This window comes from Monomorium pharaonis, chromosome 3 (genome assembly GCF_013373865.1).
Source record: "Monomorium pharaonis isolate MP-MQ-018 chromosome 3, ASM1337386v2, whole genome shotgun sequence".
NCBI classification, from domain to species: Eukaryota; Metazoa; Arthropoda; class Insecta; order Hymenoptera; family Formicidae; genus Monomorium; species Monomorium pharaonis.
This window is the reverse complement of record NC_050469.1, coordinates 15,209,842-15,226,456: the sequence shown is the minus strand read 5'-3', so window position 1 is coordinate 15,226,456 and position 16,615 is coordinate 15,209,842.

The window sequence follows — 16,615 nt, the reverse complement described above, 5'->3', positions numbered from 1 at the left end:
CCTTCAACATTTATTCACGTCATTTTATTTCTAATTTTCTGTATTCTTTTTACAGGACATTATCGCAACCGCGTTATACTCCACGCATCTTGGGAAGGAGATATGCCTTGACTGCCACAGCATAAAAATATTTGAACTCAGTGTGGAATCTATACCCTGTGTAGAATTATTAATTGGCGACAACCGAGGTAATCAACTACATCTAACCTATGCGATGTGGAAACCGTTCATCGAAAGACGTGCGGATATTGCGCAACTCGTGCAGGCAGCTGTACCTTCTTTAAGAATTTTGATTCACGATCTAGTTATAGATCTCGTAAAAATACGTAAAGAAAATATTGTAAAGTTAACATTATATAATACTAGTATGTATATGAAACCATCAACCATACAATTCTTATTAGAACTGGAAAATTGTGTTGAACAAGTATGCTATCAAATGCATTAAAATATTTATATTGTTGAAAAATATAAACAATTTGTTACCATTTTTCGTCAAAATCATATCACTAATAAAAGTGATGCTGTAAAGGTATTACATGAAAAATATGATAAGACGTGTCTCGTAGATTGCGAGTTATTGGCTTATGCATTCGACAATATTGTATATGATGCTTTACAAAACGAATAAACGAAAAAGTCTCATAGATTGTGAACTTATGCATCAGACAAATATTGTATATGATACGTTATGAAATAAATAAATGAAAAAATTCATAAATAATTATTTTAACTTATTTTCTCTCTGCTCTATTCCTTTGCGGTATAATGGTGTGCGGAACTTGATAGGAGGTACATAGATAAGATGGGTGGGAACGCACGTATGTGAATGGAAGACTGCATATGAAAGAACGGATGAAAGAGAAAGGACGAGATAATGATAAGACTGCATGGTTAAAGATATCGCGTACGGGCGAGAGAGACATATTCACAATAGAGGGAGAGAGCGAGCACCGCGGCGATGGCTGCTGAAAGATATCGCGTAAGGGTGAGAGAGAGAGAGAGAAATTCACAATAGAGGAAAAGAGCGAGCACCGCGGTGATGGCTGCTGAAAAATATCGCGTATGGGAGAGAGACAGAAATTCGCAACAGAGAGAGAGCGCGAGTACCGCGACGGCAGACGGTGGCGGACAGCGGCGGCGGCGGCGGCGGCAATTGCCGCACCGCGAGACTCCCCGATCCGCGTGACGTCATGCCCCCGCGCGCCTACAAGTTCCCCCCGCACACCCGCTCCCCCCACGGAACTCACGAGTTAGAATCGCTATAGATATAACTACTGAAAGTAAAGACAAAATTCGATTCAAGATCTTCATTCTTTGCAATAAGTATTACGAATTAAAGATACAATTTATGTTTTAAGATACCGAAATCATTAGCTCAAATTATTGTTGCAATTTTTCCCAATATAATCCGCATAGACTTTGACGAAAGTGGTTCACTTGGACACAATACAATTGAACACAGTGCAAATGGACACGGTGCAAATGGACACAAAATAATACATACGTTTCAAATGGACACGGTTCATTTTAACACAGGAATTTTGGACATAGTAATATTATTTTATACACATGAAAAATGAATTCTGGACAAATTATAATTTGGACACGATAAAAATGTACACCGTGCAATTAGACACGTAAAATTTGTACATCGCCAAGTTATACATCGTAAAGTTGTACACCGTAAAATTGTACACCGTCTAATTAGACACGTAAAAGTTGTACACCGCAAAGTTGTACATCGCAAACTTGTACACCGCAAACTTGTACACCGCAAAGTTGTACACCGTAAACTTATACACCGCACAAACTTGTACACCGCACAAACTTGTACATCACAAAGTTGTACACCGCAAGGTTGTACACCGCAAGATTGTACACCGCAAGGTTGTACACCGCAAAGTTGTACACCGCAAACTTGTACACCGCAAAGTTGTACACCGCAAAGTTGTACACTGTGTATATTGTATTGGAAATCTGCAAACACATATAAACTTTACTTTATTTGCAATGTACAACATGGGTTAGCGACTTCGACGAGGTGGGTGCGGAAGGGAGGCCGAAGACCTCCCCTTGCATCTCCCGTGTGTGTGTGTGTGTGTGTGTGTGTGTGTGTGTGTGTGTGTGTGTGTGTGTGTGTGTGTGTGTGTGTGTGTGTGTGTGCGCGCGCGCAAACCATTTTCTGCACAACATGGGTTTGTGACTTTCCACCCAAAACTTTGTGGTGTACAACTTTTAAGTGTCTAAATAAACGGTGTACATTTTAATCGTGTTTAAATTGTAATTTGTCCAGAATTTATTTTTCCTGTGTACAAAATTACGGTGTCTAAAATTCCTGTATCGAAATGAACCGTGTCCATTTGAAACGTGTACATTATTTTGTGTCCATTCGCACCGTGTCCATTTGCACTGTGTCTAATTGTACTGTGTCCAAGTGAAAACCACTCGATTTTGACTGGTCAGAATTGCATCTCTCTCTCTCTCTCTCTCTCTCTCTCTCTCTCTCTCTCTCTCTCTCTCTCTCTCTCTCTCTCTCTCTCTCTCTCTCTTTCTCTCTCTCTCTCTCTCTCTCTCTCTCTCTCTCTCTCTCTCTCTCTCTCTGCGTGCGTGCGTGCGTGCGTGCGTGCGTGCGTGCGTGCGTGCGTGCGTGCGTGCGTGCGTGCGTGCGTGCGTGCGTGCGTGCGTGCGTGCGTGCGTGCGTGTGTGTGTACAGACTGATAAGAAGTATGCCAGATCGCATAAATGAGGTAATCCGCGCACGAGGAGGATATACACACTACTAATATGTACAACATGCACGCACGCACACGCACGCACCTACACAATACATACACGCGCGCGCACTTGCGCGTCACAAGAAGGATTTGGAGTCTTGATATACTGTGGAGTTGACGAACCACGGAGTCCTTATCCTTGTGGAACACATACACGCACACACACACACACACACACACACACACACAGAGAGAGAGAGAGAGAGAGAGAGAGAGAGAGAGAGAGAGAGAGAGAGAGAGAGAGAGAGAGAGAGAGAGAGAGAGAGAGAGAGAGAGAGAGATGCAATTCTGACGAGTCAAAATATATATGCGGATCATATTGAGAAAAATTGCAACAATAATTGGAGCTAATAATTTCGGTATCTTAAAACGTAAATCGTATCTTTATTTCGTAATACTGATTGCGAAGAATGAAGATCTTGAATCGAATTTTGTCTTTACTTTCCTGGCCTTTAAATTGATACATTTTGAAAATAATTTCCAATTCCCAAAATGATGCAAATTATTAATGTAGAGAACAATAAATCTGGCTGTTGAAGTTATGGAAGAATCAAACGAATCGCAACGCCTCCGAGTCCCTTAAGTCTTGATGAATCAACCTTATTACAAATTCAAAATTGAACTCCTCGGCACCTAATTGCCCTAGTACAAAATTTCAAAAACGGTTTGAAAGCTTTAAAACTATACTTTTCGAAATTTGTATCGAAATTGTAGACAAAAATTTTTCAAAATAATGGATGATAAGGAAAGAGCATGCAAAGTTGATAAATAAGTATGCGAGCTTGCGACAACGCGTGGCGTAAAGTAGGTGTCACAGCCCAATGGGACGAAAAACATCTAAAAGTATAGAGTATTGTCCTAAAAATACTTTTTTACGGAGCTTGATACGATAATTTTTCGCTGAGTTATGCAAGTTTAAAGAGAAAAGCTGTTTTTTAATTCAAATTTTAATTACTCAGCGAAAAATAATCGCATCAAACTCTGTAAAAAAGCATTTTTAAGTTAATGCTCTATATTTTCATTTGCATTTTGTTCCATTGGGCTGTGACACCTGATTCACGCCATGCACCGCGGCAAATTTAGATCTTTATTTATCAATTTTGCATTCTCTAACTTTGTCATCCGCCATTTTGAAAAAAATAGCCACGCATAATTGCTATTAAAATATTCTTAAAGTGGACACTTCAAGCTTTATTTTTCTTTTTGAGAAAAAATTTTATCTTTATTATTTACCAAGTTATGATTATTTGAAATTTCGTAAAATTTTCCGAAATTTTAAGTGTACCGCTTTTTTTGCTGCTGAGTGTATAATGACAATTTACGACGTTTAAGACTATCATCAAAAAATATATTTTTTATTAAAAATAATCGTTATTTATTTTAAAAAAATCAATTTAGTAATCGCTTCTTTAAGCATTAAGATTGATATTTTTGGTACACATGTATGTACACATACATGTATATACACACATACTTTTTGTCATTAGAAAATATTATTTTTATTAAAAAAGGCAAAAAATTATCATAACTCAAAAGGAGAATTCAGCGTTACGCATCGCTCGTGCGTAGCCATTGCCGCTTGTTGTAACAACTCCCCTCGCGCGTCTAGCAATCTCAAGGCTCAGGCGCTGGAAGGGACGGGGGGGTAGGCCGGGCTAATACAGCAAACTTTACAAGACAATAACTCGTTAACTATTGCAAAAATGAAAAAAACGGTAAAGGACTGTTTATTTAGTTTAATGCGTTTTACCTGCTCATAAACGTTCCATAAAGTTTTACCGAACACCCTGTATTATATATATATATATATGTATATAGTGTGTATCCATTGTTTAACGACTACCGTGGAACAAATATTCTTTATATTGCAGACAATGACTGCAGCATGCGAGTAATCTCATCTAGGCAACAAATGATTGTGACTCGTCAACTATAACAGAAATTAAATTTTATGTTTACACACACACATACACATATACGGGTGTCCCAACGCATGTGGACCACCACTCGTAAAAAGGTAGAAGGGATCGAGATGAACATACAGGTCCAATATTTTCTTGGGTTAGGTTTACAAATAATCGAGATATCAATTTTTTTAATTGTGCGAATGAGAGCGCGCTGCGGCGCGCCGTAGGAAGAAGCGGCGCCGCTGCCTGTGCTTCGCCGCCCTCACGTCCCGCAGCACCGCGTCTAGACTCGCGTCGTTACGCACATTCGCAATTACTTGACAAAATTATTTAGCAAAGATAGGGACAAATTAAAACCGTAATAAACTTTTGTGATTGAGAAAGTCGAAAGAGAGAAAGCGATGGAAACTTATGGAATCTTAAAATAATCTAATTTCTATTGTAATTGTGAATATAGTAAATTAATGATAGTTTTCGGTACATTGACGATATATTCTTTCTTTTTCCTAAATATCTTATTTACAGTATCATACAACTCGAATTTTGTTTCTTATCGAATTGTATCGTACTGTTAAATCCTTGATGAAAACATTGATAAAAATTCATAAATTTATTCGTCAAATCATTATCGTAAATTCACGATTGATTCTCAAATTAATAGTTTTTTTTTTCGTCTATTATAATATTTGCTACATCGAGTTCTCTCATCGTTATATTTTTTCTTTTACACGATATATTCATTAATATTTCTTCATATTTAATCAAAATGATGCAAAAATGGATCGAACTTTCCCAACAGGAAATGCTAGAACGATAGAAGATATCATTTCTTTAAATTTGTTCTTTTTGATTTAGAGAAGCGATGAATTATGAAATAGAAATCAATTAGATAAGTGAGCAACAGTGATTGGTGTACACGAAATAGGATAGCACATTTTCTTAAAAAAAAAAACGGAATTTATTCAAAACACTCCGATACACGAGCTCGACAGCTCGAGAACCGACATAAACAGCAATACGACAACGTTCTTCTCTATAGCAACCAGCTGACTCGCGCGGCCGGGCGACGCGTGCAGTACGCGTGCAACAATAGATTAGGGGCGATGCGTCTTCTACGATAATTATTAGAGATTAACGTTCAACATCACGTATTGTCAATACAACTCTAAGTTTTCTTTCATGACGATAGAAAACTTAGAGTTTCTGCTATCTTTAATTGCATTATTAATTACGATAGATTTTCAGTGATTTATTTAAAATAGCAACACGAAAATCTAATTGATTTTTATTTTATAATCCATCTCTAAATCAAAAGGAACAAATTTAAAGAAATGATATTATTTTCTATCGTTCTCGCATTTTCTGTTAGAAAAGTTTGTTCCATTGTTGCATCATTTTGATTAAATATGAAGAAATATTTATGAATATATCGTGTAAGAGAAAAAAGATAACGATGAGAGAACTCGATGTAGCAAATATTATAATAGATGAAAAAAAAAACCTATTAATTTGAGAATCAATCGTGAATTTACGATAATGATTTTACGAATAAATTTACGAATTTTTATCAATGTTTTCATCAAGGATTTAACAGTACGATACAATTCGACAAGAAACAAAGTTCGAGTTGTATGATACTGTAAATAAGATATTTAAGAAAAAGAAAGAATATATCGTCAATGTACCGAAAACTATCATTAGTTTACTATATTCACATTTACGATAGAAATTAGATTATTTGAAGATTCCATAAGTTTCCATCGCTTTCTCTCTTTTGACTTTCTCAATCACAAAAGTTAATTACGGTTTTAATTTGTCCCTATCTTTGCTAAATAATTTTGTCAAGTAATTGCGAATGTGCGTAACGACGCGAGTCTAGGCGCGGTGCGGTGGGAGGCGAGAGCGGCCATTGATGCGAGTCTAGACGCGGTGCTGCGGGACGTGAGGGCGGCGAAGCACAGGCAGCGGCGCCGCTTCTCCTCCTTCTCCCCGCCGCCGGCAGCCAATGCTTCACACAGTGGGCCGCGCTACGGCTCGGGCGGCTCGGCTCTTCCTACGGCGCGCCGCGGCGCGCTCTCATTCGCACAATTAAAAAAATTGATATCTCGATTATTTGTAAACCTAACCCAAGAAAATATTGGACCTGTATGTTCATCTCGATCCCTTCTACCTTTTTACGAGTGGTGGTCCACATGCGTTGGGACACCCTGTATACAGGGTGTTTGGTAAAGATTTATGCAATTTTTATAAGCAAGTAGAGCGCATTAAGCTGAACATAAAATCCTCATCGTTTTTCCATTTTTCACAATAGTTAACGAGTTATAGACTTGTAAAATTTTCTGTATTAGCCCGGCCTACCGGCAAATGCAAGCTCGCCGAGCGCCCGACCGCGGCGGCCGCCCCTCCCTAGCGCTTGAACCTTGGGATTGCTAGGCGCGCGGGGGGAGTTGTTACAACAAGCGGCAATGGCTACACACAATGTATACGTGTACATACATGTGTACAAAAAAATATCAGTTCTAATGCTTAAAGAAGCAATTACTAAATTTATTTTTTTTTTAATAAATAATGATTATTTTTAATTAAAAATTTTTTTGTGATAGTCTTAAATGTCGTAAACTGTCATAAATTTTAAAAGAAGCTATTATCATATGCTCAAAAACAAATTTATCCTTCTTTAAACAACATTAGAAAATTTTATCGATTAAAATAGAAATAACAACCAAATAAAATGTTTGTTTCAACTTTATATTCTTAATTAAAAATTAAATAACGAGGATATTTATATTTTTAATAAAATTAATCCTTGTGATAGACTTATAATACACGGAAAAAACTTTATGGTAAAAATTACTCTGGTAAGTAATAAACGCGTGACAAGGAGAAATTATGAAAATTTTTATTACGTTTTTCATCAAATTACGATAATATTTACATTACTTATATGATATAACTCTCTGAAATTTCTTCTTACAGTTTGTGGTTACTATCATAAATAATAAATCATACATAATTTTACTATAAAATTTTCTTCGTGTAGATTTACGAATATATGAATTTATTAAATGTTTGAAAACTTATAAACAATATTTATTTAATTCAAGAAAATTTAGTATGTAATGTGTGTGTATTTGGTGTGTGTGTGTGTGTGTGTGTGTGTGTGTGTGTGTGTGTGTGTGTGTGTGTGTGTGTGTGTGTGTGTGTGTGTGTGTGTGTGTGTGTGTGTGTGTGTGTGTGTGTGTGTGTGTGTGTACGTACATACGCGAGAAAAGAATAATCACTTTGTGACAGGAAAATGAATAATCATTCTTTAGTTCGCGATTTTATATCACTATTATTATTCATGCTGATTAATATACAATACACGCACACGTAGAAAAATATGATTCTAGTTTTAAGAAAATCAATTATTCATTTTTAATTTTATTTTTTTAATAATTATCTTATTTTTAATGGTTGAACAGAATATTCTATTGATAATAAACACCTCACTTTACACAAAACAAATAATGTTTAACATTTTCGTGTATGCATCACACACACACACACACACACACATACACACACACACACATAATACATACTAAAATTTTCTTGAATTAAATAAATATTGTTTATAAGTTTTCAAACATTTAATAAATTCATATATTTGTAAATCTACACGGAGAAAATTTTATAGTAAAATTATGTATGATTTATTATTTATGATAGTAACCACGAACTGTAAAAAGAAATTTCAGAGAATTATATCATATAAGTAGTGTAAATATTATCGTAATTTGATGAAAAACATAATAAAAGTTTTCATAATTCCTCCTTGTCACGCGTTTACTACTTACCATAGTAATTTTTACCACAAAGTTTTTTTCGTGTATTGTAAGTCTATCACAAGGATTAATTTTATTAAAAATATAAATATCCTCGTTATTTAATTTTTAATTAAGAATATAAAGTTGAAACAAACATTTTATTTGGTTGTTATTTCCATTTTAATCGATAAAATTTTCTAATGTTGTTTAAAGAAGAATAAATTTGTTTTTGAGCACATGATAATAGCTTCTTTTAAAATTTATGACAGTTTACGACATTTAAGACTATCACCAAAAAAATTTTTTTATTAAAAATAATCATTATTTATTAAAAAAAATAAATTTAGTAATTGCTTCTTTAAGCATTAGAACTGATATTTTTTTGTACACATGTATGTACACGTACACATTGTGCGTAGCCATTGCCGCTTGTTGTAACAACTTCCCCCGCGCGTCTAGCAATCTCAAGGTTCAAGCGCTCGGGAGGGGCGGCCGCCGCGGTCGGGCGCTTGGCGTGCTTGCATTTGCCGGTAGGCCGGGCTAATACAGAAAATTTTACAAGTCTATAACTCGTTAACTATTGCGAAAATGGAAAAACGATGAGGATTTTATGTTCAGCTTAATGCGCTCTACCTGCTTATAAAAATTGCATAAATCTTTACCAAACACCCTGTATATATACATAGACTACAGAGTAGACTGTATAAAATCTTATTGTGTGCTATTGGCTTTGCCTCTACCTGGTTGATCAATTCGCCAATATATTCCTTCACAAACTCACCTTTAACGAAAATGATGGTGCTCGGTCGACGCTCGCTTGCTCGTAGGCTTTGATTGTTCCCGTTGCTGCAATCTCTAATCTCGTTGCTGTTCTTTATCGAGACCTTCGTCATAATCCGCGTACACTTCGCCTTCATCTATTACCATCTGTAATTATACATCTAGAATTCGTCGCTGCTACCGTGTACACGTAACCGTTCTGTTTACGTACGTAGGTCAGAGCAAGCGAGCGTCATCATCATCTTTCTCGTTAAAGGAGAATTTGTGGTGGAATATATTAGCAAATTGATCAATCAGACAGAGGCAAAGCTAACGGCACACAATAAGATTCTTTGCTATTCTCGTAACTTATAATTTCTGAAAATTTTTAGGATTCTTACCTGACTTTGTAAAACATGCCGATAACCAACAAAAACCTAACCACTACTACGGCCATATTGGTTTTAAACGGCCATATTGCTTTTTAGTTCACTTGTGCATGCAGATGGTGTTGGCGGAGCGAGTACAAATAAGGATAGCATATGGACATACAAAGTGGTCCATTTTAGGATATCCCTTCAATGTCCACAAATGTATATCCTATGGATATCCTTATAAGGTCCATGGACATCAGGACAAGAAATGGACATAAAACGGATATCCATAGGATATCCTGTGCTGTCTGGGCATTGCCCAGTGAACACAGTAATATAGCAGCAGTGTAACAGCAATGTAACCGAATATAACAGGTTACGTTACTCTGAAATTACACGTAACTTACATGTAAGTTACAATTTCCGACTCAGCAATATAACATGTTATAATTACATGTTATCTAACCGTTACACAACAGTTACAAAGAAAAATAAAATAAAATAAAAATTTCATTTTTTAAAAATTATTTTTATCAACAGCACATACTATATTTAGAATAAATTTTTATTAATTAATTAAATTTAAATTATGTAATTTTTTATTTTATTCTTACTTGTCGCTGCTAGATTTGAACCCGGGACCTTAGGATGACGAACCTTGTACTCTACCTGCTACGCCAATTTGACTCATCGATATGGGTACTTGTTATTGTCTACATATACTTATATGTTATAAACTGACGCAACTATATTATTTTTTATTAAAGCAATTAAATTTTGCAAAACATATTAAAAATAAATAGCATTAATTTATTTACTTATTAATTTCATTGTTAAATTTATCTTTTTCTATAACCTTAATAATTTGATGGAAATTGCGATCTATTTAGCACTAATCTTTGAAGCGTTCAAATGATTAATTAGATGGTTAACTATATAGATTGTAATTCTAAGAAAAAATTGAATATTATACATTTATTATTCTGTTTTTGTTCAGCACATTAAAATACAAGGGAATCATTAATTAATAGGTTTGTTCGCGTTGCTTGAAATCCTCAAAAATGTTTGTACTTGAAACGAGATAAATATGTATCCGGGCGTTGGAAGCAATGTGAACAGACCCAATGTTTGCCTTGAAACGAGCTTCCTGATTGGTCAGTCGTGTAAAATGTATTTTTGATTTCCTGAAAAAAACGAGGAACCACCAAACGTTTTGAATACGGTACCAAACATCACCAAGCGACGACCAATCGATTGAAAAAAAAAAAATTAAGAAAAGTCAAAGTGGGGGGGCTAACAGAAGAATTAAAATTTGTTTTTGATTTCCTGCAAAAACGAGGAACCACCAAACGTTTTGAATACGGTACCAAACACTACCAAACGACCACCAAACGATTGGTAAAAAAAAATTAAGAAAAGTCAAAGTGGGGGGGCTAACAGAAGAACCAAAATTTGTTTTTGATTTCCTGAAAAAACGAGGAACCACCAAACGTTTTGAATACGGTACCAAACACTACCAAACGACCACCAAACGATTGGTAAAAAAAAAATTAAGAAAAGTCAAAGTGGGGGGGGCTAACAGAAGAACCAAAATTTGTTTTTGATTTCCTGAAAAAACGAGGAACTACCAAACGTTTGGAATACGGTACCAAACAATACCAAACGACCACCAAACGATTGGTAAAAAGAAAATTAAGAAAAGTCAAAGTGGGGGGGCTAACTTTGTTGAGCTTTTTTTGTGCGACCGAAATGTGGATGTAGCATCAGCGCCAAACGTGGATGTAGAACTACGTATCACATTCACTTTTCGATCCTGTCAATAAAATCGTTCGTTTGGTGTGCGTCCGTGCTACCTGGTTATGTTCCGTGCTACGTGGACGAAATGACGGTAACAAAGTTATTGATTTTTCGTATGTGTGCGAGCGAGAAAATACAAGAGCGAACGAGACATTCAATAAGAACGAGCGAAACAGTAAAAGGAGCGAGCGAGAGATTATTAAAAACGAATGAGATAGTAATAGAAGTGAGCGAGATGAGAATAACAGCATGCTGAAGCCCAAGAATCGGATCGAGCTTCCTTGCACGTTGTTATTCTCATCTCGCTCGCCTCCCTTACTGTCTTGCTCGCTCGCGTAATGCAAATATATATATTATGTTTTTGAGACCGACACCTTTTTTACTTAGAAAATTTAGAATATTAACAAATTATTATATTTAATATTAAGAGGCACGGTAGTGCCTCGCGCCAAGTGTATGCGCAGCGAGGCACCACCGTGCTTCTTTTACGCGAGACGTCGTTTGCGAGAAGACCGTAGTTATCGGATCTCAATAACGACTTAATTGATTGATTTCTAAATAGGCTTAATGGATAGCTTACATCCGATTTATATAATAAAAGTGTTTTTATTTTTCCGCTATATGACTTACGAGCGGAGGTATCGCGATTAGAAGTTTTCGCTCAAGAGTAAATTTGGTTTAAGAAACGTCGTAGTCATCATCATCATTATTATCGTCGTCGCCCGGCGCCTAGGACGAATGGTGGGGATTTGTACTGTTGTATCCTCCTTTATCTTTTGTGCTCACACATTTGACAACAAGGATGAACGATGCACCATGCGCCATGAAACGGAACGCACCATGTGTATCGTGATTGGTGAAGATAATCGAATCCGTGCCGCCGCGTGTCGATCGAGTGACAGTTCGAGGTTAGAGACGTGTTGACGTGTGCGAGGTTAGCGGCGAGTTAGTTTTTATTAGTGTTATGCATAATTATACATATTACATCGTGGAGTACATCGTGGATTACATTGTAGAGGGAAATTTGCATAATCAAATAAGTTATACAGAGTTTTCATTTTTGTTAGAATAAATAAACTATTCTGAGATAAAATTGATACTTTGTGTTATGTTTCCTTTTTTAGTTTAAAAGAAAGAGAAAGAATTACAAATCTTATAAGACAATTCCAAAGAAGCTGGGGCTCTATTCTTGAATTTATTCGCAAGAGAAACGTATTCGCAAATTCTGTTCTTACAGAAAAGTTAGAAATTTATTGGCTATCGTATGGCTATTAACCAATAAATTTACAACTTTCTGTTAGAGCGAGTATTTGCGTATACGTTTCTCTTGCGAATGACTTCAAGAATCGGGCCCCTGAAGTTGACGGAAAAGCAGCAAGAAGCGTATAAAATCATTAATACTACAACCTTACTTACAAAGCTACTAGTTCTACATTATTTACAAAGCTACTAGTATTGGATAGTAATGATTTGTTCCAGTCAAAATTTCTATATGGTAAGAAAAATTTTCATTATACATTCACAAAGATCACATTCAAAATTTTAGTTATTGTTTAATTAATGCTCTTAAAACATATAATCATATGCCGACTTGGCAAACTTGAGAAGTTTTCGTGACAGCCACGCTTTTGTTCACTTACGTAAGATCAATACTTTGTGTTATTCTTTTTTAGTTTTAAAAGAAAGAGGAAGAATTACAAATCTTACACTGTCAAGGTGTATCTTAAACTTAAATTAATTTTAAAGAAGCTGAAGTTGACGAAAGAGCAGCAGGAAGTGTACAAATTCACTAATTCTACAACATTACTTACAAAGCTACTAGTTCCACAATGTTACTGACAAAGCTACTAGTACTGGATAGTAATAATTTGTTCCTGTTAATACTACAATGCTCACTATTTAGTTTGGATTTAAAATTTCTATATGGTAAGAAAAATTTTCATACATTCACAGATCATATTCAAAATTTTACGGTTATTGTTAATGAATCTATTTTGTTTTTATTATGCTCTTGGAACATATAATCATGTGTCAGCTTGGCAAACTTGAGAAGTTTCTGTGACAGCCACGCTTTGTTCATTATTACAAGCCGGCACATGATTATATGTTGCAAGCGCTTTAGTGAAACATGGACAAAATATGTTGCAAGCGCTTTAAGTGAAACATGGACAAAATAGGTTTATTATCAATAATTGTAAAAGACAATAAACATAATTTTAAAAGTACAATTATAATTTAACTACAAATAAAAAATTTTTTTAATGTCTTTTTGAATGCATGAAGAGAATTGCATTAATTATAATAAATTGTTTCGGGATAGACATTACTACACAATATTATTCTCCCTTCTCCCCCCCCTCTCTTTCTCTCTATTTAACAATAATACTCTTTCTAGCACAATAATTATTATTTATTTATATGTGTAAATGACAAATATGTGTAAATTGTTCACCATTACAATCCGGCATATAATTATATATATGTTCCAAGAGCATTAAGTGAAACAGAAACAAAATAGGTTTATTACCAATAATTGTAAAAGAACAATAAACAATTATTATAAAAGTACAATTATAATTTAACTACAAATTTAAAAATTTTTTAATGTGATTTTTGTAAACGCATAAAAAGAATTGTATTAATTATAATAAAGTGTTTTGGAATAGACATTACTATATACGCAACATTATTCTCCCTCCCTCCCTCTCTCTTTCTCAAATCCTTCTAGCACACTTATTATAAATTTATATTTAAAAAATTAGAATATATTTAATATTCCAATATTATTTAAAGTAACGTTAACTTTTATATATATTATAAAAAGAAATGAGATATCTGACACTACAAAATGAGTGAAATCCCAACAAAATTACCTTTTTAAAAAAAGGTATAAAAAAGCGCCAAGTATACGCGCGCATGAAACGCCCTCAAAAATCTATTTTTGTACAAAATAATTTTAATTTGGCACTACAAATGTAAAAAATTTTAATAAAATTTTCTTTTCCCCCAAAAACAGCAAATAATTTATTTTCTCTACAAAAGTAATGATATGAAGAAAATGCGCCAACCATGAAAATGGATGTTCATACAAACTAAAACATCCACTTGTAACGAACCTCCCGTCCGCCGGCTTCCACCGTCCGCGCGCGCGGCCCGACCGAACACCCGTCGGGCCGCTATACGGGCACCGGCCCGTCATAAAGACACATCTCTCGTCGGAGACATCTCCGACGATCCGCGCACCGACCCTCCGCTCGCTCGAGCGGAGGGGATCGGGCACGGAGGAACCCGAGCGCTCTCGAAACCTTACGAACCTCCACCCGGACGGGTATAAAAGGCCGTCCCGGTGGAGGACCAAGACACTTCTCGACCGACCGTATTCCGGCAATCCTGTCCGCCCGATACGACGAGAAGTCCTCCTCGATCAAGCAGTAGAGTGGAGCGTCTCCGCTTTCGCCAAGCGCTCTTGGCCACGATCAACCCACATCCTTATCCTGGGCTCAACAGTCGAGGGTGGAGTGTTCTCCGCCTTCGCCGAGGCAGTCTCGGCCGCAGCTCATTTCCATCCTAAATACACGGCCCGGACGCAAGAGATCGAGCGTTCTCCGTCTCCCCCGAGTATTCTCGGGACCGGTGCCGTTTCCTAAGACACACGTCATCTCCGACACGGGACGAGAAAATATCGGCCGCGCATCCACGATCACCTGCGCTCCGCGTGAACACGGCTCCGCGCCCCACGCCGCGCGCTCCCGCGTCTCGCAACTCGTACGCGACACAGCGGGATATCCCCGACCATCGCACCGCGCACCCCGCCTTCACCACCGAACAACGCCGCGGATTCAGACGAACAGCTGACGCCGAAACGTCAGTTATCCTATACATACTGTAAATATATTTGTAAATATTCATTTAAATATAATTATTAAGAAACCAAGTACGCCGTCGGCTACAATTCATTGCCTCAGGACCTTTTCTACCCTAGATCCCGACGAGCTACGTCCGTGTAGAAAAACGGTCGTTACACACTTTTACAAATAATTATCTGTACAAATATTACAAATAAATATTTTAATACAAATTTTACTACAAAAACTTGGCGCCGCTAAACCGAATAATTTGCTTTAATACAAAATTGCTTTCTTACAATTTAACTTACATAATAAAATAATAATTATTTAAAATTACAATTTTTTACAATAGAAATCGCAATGGCATTATATGCGCGTAACATTATACACGTACACATGAGAGAGAGAGAGAGAGAAAGAGAGAGACATATTCGAACATACGCACGCATAAGGCTCGATTGTTCCAACTTCTTTGTAAACTTAACTATCAATATATGTTTGTCTATTTATTTAAGAAAAGAAATGAAGATAGACACCTACCTGGTAGATAAGTTTATCAAGAAGTTGGAATAACCGGCCCTAAAAGAAACAGATATTAAAAATCGCTTCCTTATGAACAAAATTATATACTAACACACATATACACACACGCACGCACTCAAATCAGAGATGCACGTACAAAAAAAAAGAAAGAGAGCTGGCAAATTATTCGGTTTAGCGGCGCCAAGTTTTTGTAGTAAAATTTGTATTAAAATGTTTATTTGTAATATTTGTACAGATAATTATTTGTAAAAGTGGATGTTTTAGTTTGTATGAACATCCATTTTCATGGTTGGCGCATTTTCTTCATATCATTACTTTTGTAGATTTTTTATATACATCATTAATATGTCATTTTTAAAAATTAATTAAAATAAATTAAATAATTTGGTAATAATTTTGTTATTGTGTGGATTTTTTAAGCTTTAAAAATTTTGTAACAAATTGTTATAAACATATTTATTTTTAGCATAATCATCAAAGAGAGAGAACGACACAAAAAATGTTATACACATATTATAATATTTTTTTCGTTATTTTTTTCGATTAGCATAATTAGTTTGTACAGTCAATTTACAATAATTTGTTTATAAAAATTTGTTGCAAAATTGATTTTTTCAAGGTACTTTTTATATCAATTATAGTTTTTTACACTTTAGTCTTATTTTGAATAGTTATTTTTTGTTAACTTTATTAGTTTAACTACAGGCTAGAACAAGTTACAATGAATCCTTTTATTTATTTTTCGCACAAAGCCACAACGAAAATGTTATTTACGTTTTCTTCGAAATTTTTTCCATAGAA